At 33.8% G+C, this 16,697-nt stretch overlaps 1 protein-coding gene across 1 annotated transcript in view; it reads right to left on the reverse strand.

Moving 5' to 3' along the window:
• Nucleotides 1–16,697, reverse strand: part of LOC102765647 (CUB and sushi domain-containing protein 3) — a gene marked incomplete at its 5' end in the record, with an annotated part of 698,415 nt that overhangs the window by 516,221 nt on the left and 165,497 nt on the right. The window lies entirely within an intron of this gene.

Raw genomic sequence — 16,697 nt, forward strand, 5'->3', positions numbered from 1 at the left:
AAGGTAGAGACAGGCTCTGATGGGCTCCTGGGATATACAAATAACTATCTATCCATACTACTTTTTTAAAAAGAGGATAATGATCCCTCGAGCAGTATTTTAAAGAGACCTGATTCTTGCCCTGGCTGGTTTGGCCTCATGGTCAGAGTGTTGGCCCAGGGAACCGAAGGGTCACAGGTTTGATTCCTGATAAAGGACAAGTGGTGGCACGTTCTATCCCCCTGTGTGGGAGGCAATCCATTGATGTTTCTCATGGATGTCTCTCTCTCCCTCTCTCTCTCTCTCCCTCTTACCCTCTCTCCCTCTCTCCTTCCTCCCTCCCTTCTACTCTCTCTAGAAATCAATGGGGGGTGGGGGGGATATCCTCAAGTGAGGTTTAAAAAAAGCAAGACCTGATTCTTAACAAATATTAGTTGTGTGGTTTTAGACAAAAATCTGCCTTTTTACCTTGATCTCTTTTTTTTCTTTCTTTAGTTTTTGTTACTCTCCACCCACTAATATTTTTCCAATTGATTTTTTAGAGAGACTGGGAGGGAGGGAAGAAGGGTGGGAAAAAGGGATGGAGCGGGGAGAGAGGGAGAGAGGGAGGGACACCAATTGGCAGCCTCCTGCAAGAACCCCAACAGGCCAATCTTCAACCAGACTGGATAAAACCAACCATATACCTGCCCCTGACAGACCCTTTGGTGCACGGGGACTCATGCTCTAACCACTGAGCACGCAGGCCAGAGCTTGGTTTCTTCTCTTAGAAATAAGAAGCTATGACCAGAGGACTGCTCACTCGTCTCTTTATAGTTTTGAGGCTATTTATGACCCTTTATTTATAGTGTAAAAATGACTACAACTCGCTCAAGTTGTGCTTTGAGTTGTAACTCTCTTCCTCACACCCATCCGTATGGTAGGCTAAAGTTTAGTTCTACTGGAGTTTTCAACTGCTCTAAATTTTGTTTCTGCCATTTGTGAATGTTCTAGCTGTCTTAAAATTCCTTTTAACAAAATTTGCATTTTGTATTTTGAAGCATAATTGTCGTTTCTGCCAATTCAAAAATGTATTATAAGTAGGAATTCTACCTCTACTTTTTTCTTCATTTTAAGATTTAAGTATTGCAAATGAGTCTAAAGATTTCATGGTAGCTTCAACACAAATCTGTGATTCTAAAAAAAAATAAAATAAAAATTTAAAAAAGATTGTAAGCCCACAGAAGAAAAATCCATATGGTCAAAGAGCTCAGCTGGATAATGCTGTTACTAGGAATAAGAGATGTTGAACACTACAAAAGCTGTGTGTGTGTGTGTGTGTGTGTGTGTGTGTGTGTGTGTGTAGAAAGGGTACGTTTCTGTGATGTACTTACGTCTAAACTTGAATATTTGGTTGGGTGAGGTTAGGGACAACACCTAGCTAAGAAGGTGTCATCTCGGTCCAAAAAGTTTGAAATAGGACTTAACCTTATCTGTTTTCTTTATAAAGCATTTGTCAATTTAAATTGAAAAGAAAAATCAATATTTTTGAAAGTAAAAATTATAAATATTGTAATACAAATGCAGAAGATAGAAGGCCAAGAGAATATCTATTGTAAGAGACAATAAGGAGTAAATTGAAAATAACAAAGTTTAAATTCACAAAAATGTTAAATGTTAAATGATATATCCATACGTAGGATGCTTTTATAATTTCAATAGAACACATATATAAAAGGATGAATATTTCAATTACCAATTGCAAGACCCCGCTCTAAGTCACGTATCAATGAAATGTTAAATCTGAAGTGTATGCTATACAAATGTAAATTCTATTGTGTATTACACAGCATATACATTAAATATTGACATGTGATCAAGCAATTAGGGCTTCTATAAATCCTATTAAACATAAAATTAAAATGACATTTTTAACAGTTGTATTTCAATAATAAGCATTTAAAATTTATTTTACCATAAACATAAATTAAAGTATGCTGTGGTCTTTTATGTTTCAATTTCTTCCAGTGTACTGTGTTTACATTTTTAAAAACTAAATACATTGAGGAGACAGAGGTTAATAAGATCAGATAATTTTTAAGTGTACATTTTTATGAATGTGATCTGTGTCTTGCACTGTGGGCCCATCACCCAAAGTCAAATCATCTTCTATCACCACATATTTAGAAAAACTTTTGAAACAAGGGAATAGTATTGTACATGTCTGGTACTTGCATGTGAGTGTATGATTGAATAAATAAATTAAATGGTGTAAATTCTGGCTCATTTAACAAAGGCAATTTTTGGGAAAGAATTTTCTTTACTAACCATGAATTAGGAAGGGAGGAACTGATAAAGAATGTTCAAGGTGAAGCATTTTTATATTCACAGCTATTTTTAAAACCATAGAAACTATGTATGTTCTAATAATTGTTTAATAAAATTCATTAAATGCAAGACATAGACATGCACAAGCCTCCACTTCCTTTGTTTTCTTCCTGTTTTCAAATGCTAAGCATGTTTGTTTATTGTATTCACTGCTTTTTAGGTTTGACATGATTTTTTAGCATAATAGAAATATTTTATAATGTGGGGAAAGGTCTGGCAGACCTTTATTTATTATGGCATTATTTAGTAAATGTTATCAGAACATCCCCAACCCTTTCATTTCCTACTTAGATGATATTCTAACACAAATAAAGAGAAATAGAATGCAATGCAATATTCATTTTATTACCTTAACCTTTCAAATTTATAGTATTTATTTTTACAATAACTTATCTTGGAAGTGGCAATAGCTGCATTACAAATGTGTGATTAAATCAGATCATAACTTTTCTGAAAAATAATTTTTTTTAGAAAGTGGTTTGTATCTTCTCTGTTTTGTTGTTGTTTAACTTTTCAAATGTACAACAATACCTTTCTCTCCCACTGCATTTGATCTCATGAAAGCTGGATGAATAATCCCTACTTGTTATCTTGAATTATTATTTTATCTTTATATTTATACTCAATAAACTATAGGGATATAATGATTTTTAGTTTTCATTTTAGTTATTAAAACTAATGTGTATTTGAATTTGAAAAGATGGCACATGTCACTACTGACAGATTTGTTTAAATTGGTAACAAGAAATGTAATTTATTACTGACTCACTAACTAGTAATTCCAACATAGGTCAGTACAATGTTAAAACCCATTGCGTTATTTGTGGCATTTCCGCCACTGGAATAAGAGTTGGAAGACCTGTGTTCTAGTCTCATAATACACAGGGTACACTGTTTAATTTTTCTGTTTTACTTAAGAGATTCCTTCATTTACCACTAAGTATTCAGGTGTAGAATTTGAACCAAAGAAGAAGGAAAGACAAATATAATCAGAATTCTCAATTCCATCTCAAAGTTTAAAATGTGTTTAGCAATTACAGAAGTATGTGACTGTGTTAGGAGGATAAGTTTTCATCATTTAAAAAAAAAATAAATGGTGGATCCCTGTTATGGGCTTAAAAACATTACAATTTAACACTTTTTCTTATATCCTATACTGCCAAAACAAAACAATTCTTTTGCTTTGTTTTTTTTTCTTGTTTACGTGGCTTATATTTATTAATATCAATTGCATTAGAAATTTTAAAAGCACATTTTAAGGTGTTATTTCTAAATAAATTAATAAATAATAAACTCATTTCATGTTAAATTTTTATTTAAAAATCATTATTCAAAATGAAAAAACTGTATGACATCCAAACTTCTATCTGCTTCCACATACAATATGCCGCATTATATTAGACTAGGCTTTCTGCATATGCTTCAACCAAAACAGTTCTTTAGAACATATTTATCATGGAGGCTACTATTTGGTCACTGCTTCCCTGTCCTTAGAAGAAGAAAGATCAAGAAACTATACGGACACAGAGTAAAAACTAGCTAGTATTCTTGTGGTGATTGCTTTACCATCCTTCACATAAAGTTTACCACTCTACACAAATTTCTGATAAATTGATATTTGCTTTATAATTCTTTCAACAAATACCAGCCAGCATTTGATGATAAAAGTAGCAATACAACTAATGCTCAAAAGCACTAAAAAATTAAATTTTACAAACTTACATGTTAGAGATATGCAAGATCCAAAATTTTCTCAAATTTAAATTTTGCTAAATTTAGGAAGAAATGATGTGCATTCAACTTTATAATTATTTAAAATGTAATATAGTCTTTTTAAAAAAATCACTAGAGAAAAGTAATATGGCTCATATACTCCAATATTTTCTTAAGTCCTAACCTCTATTTATGCTAAAATTCTGATTTGTGGCTAGCATTTATTCTTGTTATATAATGTATAAATATAAAATATAAATATAAAATTTTTGTAATGCACGATTTTTAGTTGAAAAAAATCAAAATTATATATTCTCGCATTATGCTTAAATTCTACAATAAAATTCTAGGAATCAGTGAATAGCAAGAGTTTAGTAAATGTTATTTTTATTATTGCTATTATCAGTTACAATTTTAAGATATAGCTAGTTTCTGAGGCCTTTCCAATTGGTTGTGTAATATACACAAGTTTTTTCAATTATTTTGTGTTGTCTTTTTCATTGTGTAGAAACTTTCCCTGGATTTCTAACTTGATTACATATTTTTATTGGTTTCAGAGAGAAGCAAGAGGGAGAGAGATAGAAGCATCAATGATGAGAGAGAAGCATTTGAGTGGCTTCCTCCTGCATACCCCCTACTGAGGATGGAGCCCACAACCCTGGCAAGTGCCCTGACCAGAAATGGAACTGTGACTTCCTGGTTCATAGGTCGACGCTCAACCACTGAGCTACCATGGCCTGGCATAAATTTTATTTTGTATATAAAATTAGAAATCTCCCAAATCCATTGGTCAAAATAGTAATTTTGTATGAATATAAAGAAACGCCCTTAAATTATACTTTTATTAGCTTTTGTGAACATATGCATATTCAGCATATATTTAGGTATTCATGTAACAGGCCTATTTTCACTTTTATAAAAGAAGATTATGAAGTTACCTGGTCTCAAAGTTTGTGTCTAGTCAGTCCAGAGCCTAAATCTTTGGAATCTTACTTTTTGACCACTTTCGACTAAAAAATAGGTATATTTTTTTTTTTGCTTGGAAAACTAAACAAAGTGCTGAGTTTTAAAAGACATCACATTTTATAAAATCAAATTGTTAGTTTTTACAAATGGAGATTGAATTGATTTTGTTACCTTTTATTTAAGAGAAAGTGGATGGAATAAATAACTTTGAAAAATCACACAACTAATATTTAAATGAATACTCTAAAATTTTTATATAGGCTTTTTTCCTTCAGAAATGAAACAAATTCAGGAATCCATCATACTTATGTAGATACCAGCAGATGTACCTGCAATGCTTGGCATAACAGGTCCTACAGTTATGGTGTGCTGAAAACGTCAGGATGAAAAATGTGGGGGCTTTATATTCTCTTTGTGAATTCTCATAATGAGCAAATAAAATGTCTACATAGCAAGAGTTACCATTGATAGATTTACAGACACTTTTAACACTTCTGAAGACTGTCTGAGACTTTTAATCTAATTGTTTTAATTCTCACTTTCTCACAGTTTCAAATAAACGTTTTTATTATCTTTAGTCCTCCAGTTAAATATGAAGGTCCTCCTCCATTCACTTCTGTAGGCCCTTTTTTATTTTGATATGTCATATTCTTTTGAACAAAAATGAGTTTTTTTGCTTTGCTTATAATTTCTCTGTGTGTTTTTTATGAGTCACTTTTACCAAAGATAATTTCACTATAAAACGTAACATGAAAAATGACTAACATTTTTGGGGGGGATACTTAGTATGTCTCTTATTTTCACATGGATGCCTTAAGAGAATTGTGAAGATTAAGCAGAAGTCCTCATATTATCTCTACAACCAAAACATACCTAAATGCCTAATTTTAAAAATTCTTACTACAAATAAATGAAGTAATTGTATGTCACATACTTATTTTACACTCAAAGTCAGAGACTACATATGTACACTAGAATGCTTTCTAGCACAACAAGTGCTTTCTAGGAAACAAACCACCATGTTAGGATGATGAGTACTAGCCACCTATAATCTTACTTGAAAATAACCTTTTGAAGATTTTAAGAATGGTTATAGGTAAACAGTTCCACTGTTTCAAGTTCTTCACTAGAAGTCTTGTATCATTACCTGGCTTCTATTTAAAACAAGTGTAGATGGCTCCCATAGCTGTATTTGATGCAGGGATATACTGCTAAATTCACGGCTACTGAAGACAGCAAGGCATGTGTCTTAACCCATCTATGTTCTATATTGCCCATATTCCTTTCTAGACCTATTCTCCTCGTTCTTTGTATAGCAGGTTGGTATGAATAGACTGTATCCTGCTACGCAAACAGTGACACTGCACTAGCAGCACTGGCATCACCTGGGGGCTTATTAGAAACAGTGACAATCAAACCCCCCACCCCCTAGGACTACTGACTTAGACTTTATGGCTTAACAAGATCCCCAGGTGAATCTTATTACCACTTAAGTTTGTGAAGCACTAGACTCTATCAGCAGACTCCCTTATCCCCTGGGGAATTCTAGCAGGAGGATGGAGAGTGGGAAGAATGTAAGATTATTTCACTGTGTCCCTCATCATTACATTGACAGGTATTGACTAGGAACCTTCACTGAAGGTAATGAGTCCTCTCAAGCCAGACAACTATATATATATCTTTGTCCAACATCACTCTCCCTTCATCCCAATGGGTTGGGAATGATAACAGCCTGGCTGCTGCTACTCTAGGTTATAGCATGATCCCTTGTGATTCCTTTACATGCATTCATTCAGAAATAATCCTCTTGTAAGTAAACCCTCCTTGAGTAGCTCTTGCTCCACTGTTTCCAAAGGGACTCTGATGGATATACTAGTACCGCTGTTACATGGAAATCATTAGAGACTTGAATTTTTAGGAACCATATTAAACAACATCTCTTAATTTACCTATAACCATTCTTATCATCTTCAAAAGATTAGTTTCAAGTAAGATTATAGGAGGCTAGTACTCATCATCCTAACACAGTGATTTGTTTCCTAGGAAATGTTTTGAAGATCGATATCACACATATTTGCTCTTTTCTAGAAACCATCCCCCCAAGAAGCATAGATAATTCACAAGAAAGAAGTAGGTAAAAGTAAAGTCAAGTGAGTTGGATATACTGAGGTTTAGAATAACTGAACTAAGGGTAAAAATGGCAAGAAAAAATATGGGGCTAATAGAAACTCAAGACGAACTGAATGCAACACATTAGTATAACTTGTACATGAGTTGAATATAAATAGTAGGAGCTAGAACTGTATATTAGTTGTTTCCATAATTTTCTAAAAAAATTACATTAAACTACTTTATTTCTAAGAAAATCAGATACCAAAGATATTTAAAATTATGTGCTATTTTCTTTGTTTAAATATATTTTACCTTATGAGATTTTTATATAAGGAGAACATACTTTTATTGTAAAATTGCCACAAGGGGGCAGTATTATTTATTGAATGTCTGTCTTAAGTATAGGTACTCTATGCCAACTGTCTACTCAGAATGGGGTAATTTCTCTCCTTTCTACAGATATAAAAATAGAGAAGGGCTAAGTAGAATTCAAGGTCTTACATATATATTTTAGCAAAACATGTTCATTCATTGACTCTGAAATTTCAATCCTAGCATTTGTACTACCCCCTGACTGTGTATACCAACACTGTACATATTCAATCAAACTCCCAAGTGCATATACTAGAAAACCACAAATAGATGGGTTTAGTGTACCCTGTCCTCATTTCATCAAGGCAAATTAATGTCAAAAGGGAAGTAGTCAACAATATCTGACCTTCAGCATGTTTACTTAATATAGATCAGAACCAACTTAACTAATTAAATATAATGTTGAATAAAAATATTGATTATGTCATTGATTATGTACAGATAATGCCAAGTTTTCTGCATTGTTTGGAGCCTTTTAATACTTATATTAAAAAGTGTGAATTAAATAAAAAGGCGTAGCAAAAGCCAACTATTACCTGAAATTCAAATCATCATATAGTCTTAAGAAAATCATCATTGCCTGCATTCCTTTCTAATGGGAAAGTTCAGGAGAGTTGATGAACTATGTGTCCTTTATGTAAGCCAAATAGAAGAAAAATGTTTGAACCTCTATGAGGTCTGGATAAATACAATCTAGGAATTTCTGTCATGTTAATCTCATTTGATATTCCAAAAAAAAAAGTCATTTGAAGACTATTTTAAACAAAGAAAAATCAAGCATCAACACTAAAAACTACAGCCCATAACTTAGAATATGGTGTAATTATGAAGAGAAAAATATTCTATGCAATGCACCCCAAATCTAACACCATGCTCTTCTGCCACATATGAAGCCTCTGCTATTCCTAAAATTTTAAAGCTTAATTGTGATTTCACACTGTGCACAGCAGGGCAGCCATATGCTCTAGAACACTACATGCAAGGGAAGCAGCTTGTTGCAAAAGTGGGTGAAAATGCCCTGAAATAATTCTGAACAAGATAAAAATGTCTCTGACATAGGACCATTTCTTCATACTCCAAAAGGCAGAGGAGTCAGCTCTGGCGCCAGCTCTGAGCACAAATAGAATGTCTAGCCCCTTCAAAATATTTTTAAAAGGGAAAAAGTTTAAAAGTCACAAGCATCACATTCACAGTGACCATATTATTCAAAGGTAAATAAGTCTGGTAACCATTTGCAGAAGTCAATTATACACAAAACCAGTTTCATTTCCTATCTTTAAAGGTACACCTTCCCTTTTAATTTACTGCCGTACATGTTATTATCTTCCTTTTTTTTGTTACCCATTCTCTAAAAAACTGAGAGGCAGTATGTTAAAACCATCAACAAACTACTAAGATTTCTGATTAATTATTACTATCAAACATTGGGGTTGAAAATCTGAAAAAAAAAATCATTTATGAAACAAGGTCATTGTTATAGGTTCATGGTCCCAGTTAATGTTAAAAGATATATGCTTCCTAAGATCTACTCAAAGGCAAAACAAAAGCATCATCCATCAGAAGTTTTAAATCCTATATTATAAGAGGGTAATATGCAAATTGACGCTCACGGTGGAACGACCGGTTGCTATGATGCACACTGACCACCAGAGGGCAGATGCTCAAAGCAAGAGCTGCCCCCTGGTGGTCAGGGAGTTCCCACAGGGGGATCTCCGCTCAGCCACAAGCTGGGCTGACAGCTGCAAGCGCAGGGGCAGTGGTGGGAGCGCCTCCCACCTCTTCAGCAGCACTAAGGATGTCCGACTGATAGCTTTAGGCCCACTCCCCCTAAGCTGGCAGGTGGACATCTCTCAAGGGCTCCCGGACTGCCAGAGGGATGTCTAACTGCCAGCTTAGGCCCAATCCCCTGGGGAGCAGGCCTAAGCCAGCAGGTGGACATCCCCCAAAGGGTCTTGGACTGCAAGAGGGCACAGGCCAGGCTAAGGGACTCCCGCGAGTGCACAAGTTTTTGTGCATTGGGCCTCTAGTATCTATATAAGAATAAATTAAAAGCATGGCTTGAGAGGTAGCATTAGATAAAAATGTTCAAATCATTACTTGCAGATTTGTCACTGGTGAAAAAAATAAACTGTCACTGCTTAATATTGTCATGAAGGTTCTCAGGCATTCAGAGTATTTTTATCTAATACCTATAAAAAATGCACAAATATCTTCTGAAGTAAATTCTAACACTTCTTTTTCATTTCTCCTAACAGCAACTTATTCTCAAAATGTAAAATAATTAGAAACAATAAATATATTTACTCTTATGAAGGACATAGTCCTGACAACTTCACAAATGTGATGAAAGGTAGTAGTAGAATATAAAATAATCATGATATGCAATAAATAATTATGTATTTAAATAATAAATTGGTATATTTCAGGACATATATTTTTAAATTGCTATAAATATTAGCACTGACCACAATTTCCCACAAAATAGCATAATTATAAAAAATTTATTAGAACTATAAAAAATTATGAGTGATAAAGCATGCAAGAGTTAATATACCTAAGTAGTAAATATGTATTTACTTTACCAGTATGAAAGTCCCTACTCAAAAATTAATTATTAATTTAATAAATTATAGTAAGTATCTTACAAGAAATATATGGAACCAGATAATTATTTAAAAATGCTAACTTCTCCATTAATTATTATTTATGCTGAACATGCACGAAAATCAACACATTAGCTCATAAAGAAGGACCAGGGAATTTAATCAGCAATCAAATGCAATTTCACCATTTGTATAAAATAGAAGATAATGCTTAATTATTCAAAGATAAAATGTTTTGCCCAGCTGGCATAGCTCAATGGTTAAGCATCAACCTGTGAACAAGGAGGTCACAGTTAGATTCCCAGTAGGGGCATATGCCCAGGTTGTGGGTTTCAGGAGGCAGTCAATCAATGATTCTCTCTCATCATTCATGTTTCTCTCTTTCTCTCCCTCTCCCTTCCTCCCTGAAGTATATATATATATATTAAAAGTTTAAAAAGTTTAAAAGTTTAAAAATAATTTTAAGGTATAGAACTTAGGGTAAAAATAAAAAGTAACAGATTAGTTAAAACTTAACTTGGGAATGTCATCATCATTTATTCGCATATTCATTTATCTTTTCAGTAAAATCATAACTAACTCAATCTGTTCTAACTTAAGGATAGACCGAATTTACTGTTATTAAAGTTAGTCAGGACAATCCTTCTGCCCTAAAATATCCCTTCCATTCATCAGTTTGCTACCATTCAACTCATTTCTGTAGAATTCTAAGTCTAGCTGTAGTATATTATCTGAGATAGTTTATCAATATTGCAATTACTCTAATGGAAACCATGGTCTCCTGGAGCCAGGCGGGGGAGCAGGCACTATTTGATATGCATCGCTCTCTCTGCTTGTTCATCATCCTCATTTATGCTCATGTTATGCAGTGTATCAGCATAACCTGTAATCTTGTCTGAAATGCAGAACTTCAGATTGCACCCCAGTTCCATCAAGTCACAGTCTGCCTTTGGGCAAGACAGACACTGATTTGTGTTCACAATGAAGTTTGAAAGCAGCATAGTCTGACTCAGATTCTAAGTCCCCATCAACTCTTCATTCCATGTCTGTGTGCCTTACCAACTTGTCCGCCTGCCTTTAATTACTTGTCATTTATTATCTACAGTTCTGCTAAAATGATTGCTTTAAAAGAGTTACATTAAATAACATCGCTTTCCTACTAAAGCCCATCAATGGCTTCATATCTCATTTAGGTCAAAATGAAGCTCTTTACCGAGGCCACAGAGCCTACCTCTCTGGTCTCATTCTGCTAGTTTCCCAGCTTACCGTCACCACTCCCCACTTCCACTGAGCGAGCGCCAGGCAGACTGTGCTTTCTTTTTCTCAAGCAAAACTCAAGTTTTTACTACTTGTTTTCTCTGATATGCTTTCTCCCCTAATCCTAGCATGGCTGCCTTCTTACTGTTATTTAGGGCTCAGTTTAAATTTTAACTCCTCAAAGAGGCCTTTCCTGACCATCCAAACTACCATCCAAACTAAGGTGGTCACCCATATACTACATAACTTGTTTTATTTTTTTAAAAAAAATATGTTTTTATTGATTTTACCATCCAAACTAAGGTGGTCACCCATATATTACATAACCTGTTTTATTTTTTTAAAAAATATGTTTTTATTGATTTCATAGAGGAAGGGAGAGGGAGAGAGAGATAAAAACATCAATGATGAGAGAGAATCATTGATCGACTGCCTCCTGCACACCCCCTACTGGGTATCAAGCCTGCAACCCAGGCATGTGTCGACCGGAATCGAACCTGGGACCCTTCAGTCAGCAGGACAACGTTCTATCCACTGAGCCAAACCAGCTAGGGCCATAACCTGTTTTAATTGTCTGCACAGCTCTTGCTACCATCAGGTAGATATCTGTTCATTCACTTATAGTCTTTTTCTCCCCACATTAACATAAACTCAACTAAGCAAGGTCTACTTAATTTTGTCCAATGTTTGATAGTTAAGAATTGGAAGAAAATCTGGCATGTAAGTACACAAAAAATGTTTGTTGAGATAAATAAGAAAGGCAAGGAAAGGAAAGGAGGGATGAAGAAGGAAAGAAACAATGAAAGAAAGGCAAGAAAAAATAAGAACAGAAAGAAAGAAAAATGAAAGGAGTAAAGGAAAGAAGGAGAAAGAAAGGGAACGGGGCAGGGAGGGAGGAAGGGAGAGAGGGAGGAGAAGGAAGGAGGAAAGATGATAGGTAGGTCTTAAAGAAAATAACTCTTGTCTTGGACACTAACTGAAAGGCAAGCTAGAGTTAAATCCTCAAATGGAGAGTTTGGGGAATTTAAGGTATCTCTGTTGGCACTGGACCCTGGGGGAAATACATATGTGGCTGAGTTCCTATTTACTGGGATTAGAAGAGTGCCAATCTCTAACTTTCTTGATGGTGGCACTGGCCACTTCTTTGCTTATTTAACACTGGCTATCCAATTTGATAAGTCCCTGTCAACTCAAAGATTAAGTAAGAGACTATAGATGATGACAAATATATTAATATATAATATTTCTGAATAAATTCATAAACAGGTTTAGTAGGTACAGTAACAATCATCTTGCTACAACACCCTTTGATGCTTAAATGCTTTCCAAATACCCAAGTTTTCCATCAAGCTATGCTTAGACATCTGACTATTGATTTAGAAATTAAATATAATCGAACCAAACTCAATGTGAGAAGAGTCTAATTTATAGTAGTAAGCTAGTTGTTTCTTTAGTGGTACCATACACTAAGTTCTACAACTCTGAACAGGTTGACTTCTCTTACCTAGAACAACCTGTCACATTGGAAGACAGTTATAACTCATTCCTACCCACATATCATACTCATTCTGGATCAATTTTTCTCTTAAAATTCATCACATACTTAGCACAAAGATACTATGTTCAATAAAACCCTGACACATAATAGACATTATCCATTAAGTAACCATCCATAAATTAACTTCCACATTGTGGTATTTCTTATGATGGCTTAAAAAAATGAAGATGCTCTGGATTTACAAATTAATGCTCTATAGAAGTATTAACAGAATTTTTGAACACAGTATTAGTTGCTTGCAAACAGTAAAATATTTTTAAAAAAATGTACATGTAGCCAAATAGCCTATTTGTGAAAGGCACATAGTAGGCACCCAAAAACTGTTACTTCCACATAATACAGTCTAATATTTTGAACAAGGTTTTGTCTATTATAGAATGTCACTTCTGAAATAAACTGAAAATTTAGTGTAGACATGTGTCTAATAGCCTGCTGTGTTCCCTTTTTTGCGAGTAAGGTAAATGCTCAGATGACCTTACTCAAAAAAAAAAACTTATGATAAAAATTAAAAAAAACAACTCCTGCTTTTGTTTGGTTTAAAATCACTAACCTAAAATGACTGGTTTTATGCAAAATTAGCCATTCTTACCAGAAGTTGAAAATAATAAAAAGTTCTACTTAAAAATGATTATTGAAATCATTTATTAAAATCAAATACCTTTTGCCCTAGCTGGTTTGGCTCAGTGGATAGAGCATTGTCCTGCGGACTGAAGGGCCCCAGGTTCAATTCTGGTCAAGGGCACATGCCCGGGTTGCGGGCTCGATCCCCAGTAGGGGACGTACAGGAGGCAACCAATAAATGATTCGTTCTCATCATTGATGTTTCTATCTCTCTCTCCTTCTCCCTTCCTCTCTGAAATCAATAAAAATATATTTTTAAAAAATCAACTACCTTTTAATCTGCCCTTATTGGTAGCGGTGGTGGGTGTTCTACATCATATAAAATTTCAGTTTTTCATAATTTTGAATTACACCATGAATTAAGCTAAAAGCATGCTTAACCTTATTGATGTAATCACTACCAATTAAACCCAGTATGGAAGAACTGACTGCCCTATGTCAAAACAAACATTGGCAATGGGCTATAAATGCTCATAACACATATTAGACTCCACAGAGGTTACAGCCATCTAAATTAAATTTTCACCATAAATAATAACTTAGGAACTTAATATAATCGAACCAAACTCAATGTGAGAAGAGTCTAATTTTCCAGAAGAATAGGTCCACGTTTTGTACTTGAAAACAGAAACTACCCAGACTGCTCATTAACAGCTGACAGAACTTGCCCACACATATTAAAAAGAAACGTAATTCTAGTACAACACATAAGAAAAACAATGTTAAAATAAATTATGTGGAGAGAAACACACTTTAATGACTATTTTTGAGATGGTATGACTATAAACTTCTCATGAAAGAAAACCCAGTTTCGCTTATTATCTATATTACTTTAACCTAATATAAGGCTTTGCATAATTTGGACCCTGTGAATATTGAATAAATGAAAGATAAATGAACACTAGTGCAGCAATATGAAGACTGATTTTTCTAAGCTCGGCCAGACCACAATTTCCTTTATAAAGTAATGGTGTTATGTTAGATGATCTGAAAGATTGCATCTAATTCTAAGATACAAAAGTCTTAGAATTTACAATTTTTAAATCATAAAATTACATAGGACCTGCTATTTTAAGAGAGCTTTGAGTTGAAATGTCTTTGGGCTATAATATTAAATTAATGGATTTAGGGAATATTGGAAAATATATTTTATGAAATGTTAATAAATAATTTCAAATAGACCTTATAGTTAAGGCAACCAACTATTCTGATAAAATTTTAAATATCACTAGATACTATGTTATCCAATATTAAATATTTGGATAATTTTTAAACTAATAATATAATTGTTTTAGGTTTATTTATATGAATAAAAATCTTACTTTAAGGATATTTGAACACTGCATTTATTTTGATATGGACTTATTATATTTCTATTTAGCACTAGTATCTACTCAAAGCATTCTTTATGCATCTTAGTGATACAAACACAACTTACTAGTTTGACATTTTTATTCACCATTCAAGAATTACTTTAAATATTCTCTATGCAGCCATCCTTCATTTTACATTTAGATGTAGTCAGTCCTTCTACTTTACTTCAACAATATTTCAGAAATATTGCTATGGCAGTTACTCATAATAACTTGTAATTACTCTTTTTTTAAAAAAATTATATAGACTATTGGGTGGCAAAGCCTACACTGATCATTGTTATACCCCTACTACCCAGTACAAAGTCATGCTCACAACAAGAGTTAAAAAGTATTTGGGTAAATAATGATAAAATAATAATAATTAGTATTTGTTGAACACAAGTTAGTATCTGTGCTAGTTTACACACAACTACCTATGAGGCAATTATTCTCAAAACTTGCAGCTTTGAGAGTTTAAAGGTTTTGCTATGATGCTGTTTTACAAAAATGAACATTGAACTTCAATAGTTCATGTGACCTGCATAGGGTCTCACTCATAGTAGGTGGGAAAGTGAACTAAAATCCAGTCAATAAAAGCTGAATTTTTGTCTGAGGACTATTGGGCACTAATACAAGAAATTGTGGTGCGGTATTAATACAGAGTTTAGAAAAGACCCAAACCACATTTTCATTAGTATTTTAATTCCTCTTTTACTTATTTTTATTTCAATTTCAACAGACTCTAAATGGTGGAAATCAAACATGTTTTTTATGAGTACAAGTAGAAAGCAAAATGTAGATATACCTTAAGAAAGTAATTTAAATTGAAATAGTGCTGCTTTAACCCTTGTACAATAAGTCACAAAATTAGTTGGATTAAGTGCCACAGGGAAAACTAAAAATATCTTTTAAAGATATTTCAAGTGTTTTCATATTATAATTAATTGTGCAGGTCTTATTTATAATAAACTAGTCACAGTAATTTAAAATTTAATATACCATCAATTAATACATATATTTTGAGTCCACATTCACACAGAAGTTCCAAATACTATATGCAATTTCAGTGTCCAGGTTTTCTCTGTGTTCATAGTGATAGTGTTGGAACTGGTAAGTATTTTATTTGCTCCAGTTATTAATAATAAATCAGGAATGATCCTGTATAATAAAAGACCAGCGACTATAATGTCATAACGACCAGAACGACTGATCGACCAGTCACTATGAGGTACATTGACTACCTCTAGGTCCCTCCCCCGAGCCCACAGGCTCTGATAGATCGCCAGATGGAGAAGAGGGAATCGGGGTGGGTGTGGGCGGCAGGACAGGACTGGGGACTGGCCAATGGGCAGAAGATGGCCCTGATCGTAGGCTAGGGCTAGGGAACCTACCCGCACACAATTTCATACGCTGGGCCTCTAGTTAATTGAAAAGCATAAAATGGAAGTTTTAAGTGCAGTGTGAATAGAGAAAAGTGATGAAAAATTTGTCACACAAGGGAGAAAAGTATGGTCCTTTTATGACTACTGCACTCTCTTGTCACAGATAGTAAAGTCAGCAAAATTGCATCTATTTTATTATATTAATATTAATATGAAATTCATTAACTATATATTTCCTGTGTTTATAATTTCCTTTGACTTTATAAACATATAAAGACTATAGGCAAGGCACTTATATCTGGTTTGAAGTGCTAATATAATAAAAGCAATATATTATTGTGGGTTAATAGGAATGTTGTTCACTTTAACAGGGATAAAATAAAAAACAATGGTCTTTTTATAAATATGCAAA

Source organism: Myotis davidii, unplaced genomic scaffold, assembly GCF_000327345.1.
Source record: "Myotis davidii unplaced genomic scaffold, ASM32734v1 scaffold713, whole genome shotgun sequence".
In the NCBI taxonomy this organism is placed as follows: Eukaryota; Metazoa; Chordata; class Mammalia; order Chiroptera; family Vespertilionidae; genus Myotis; species Myotis davidii.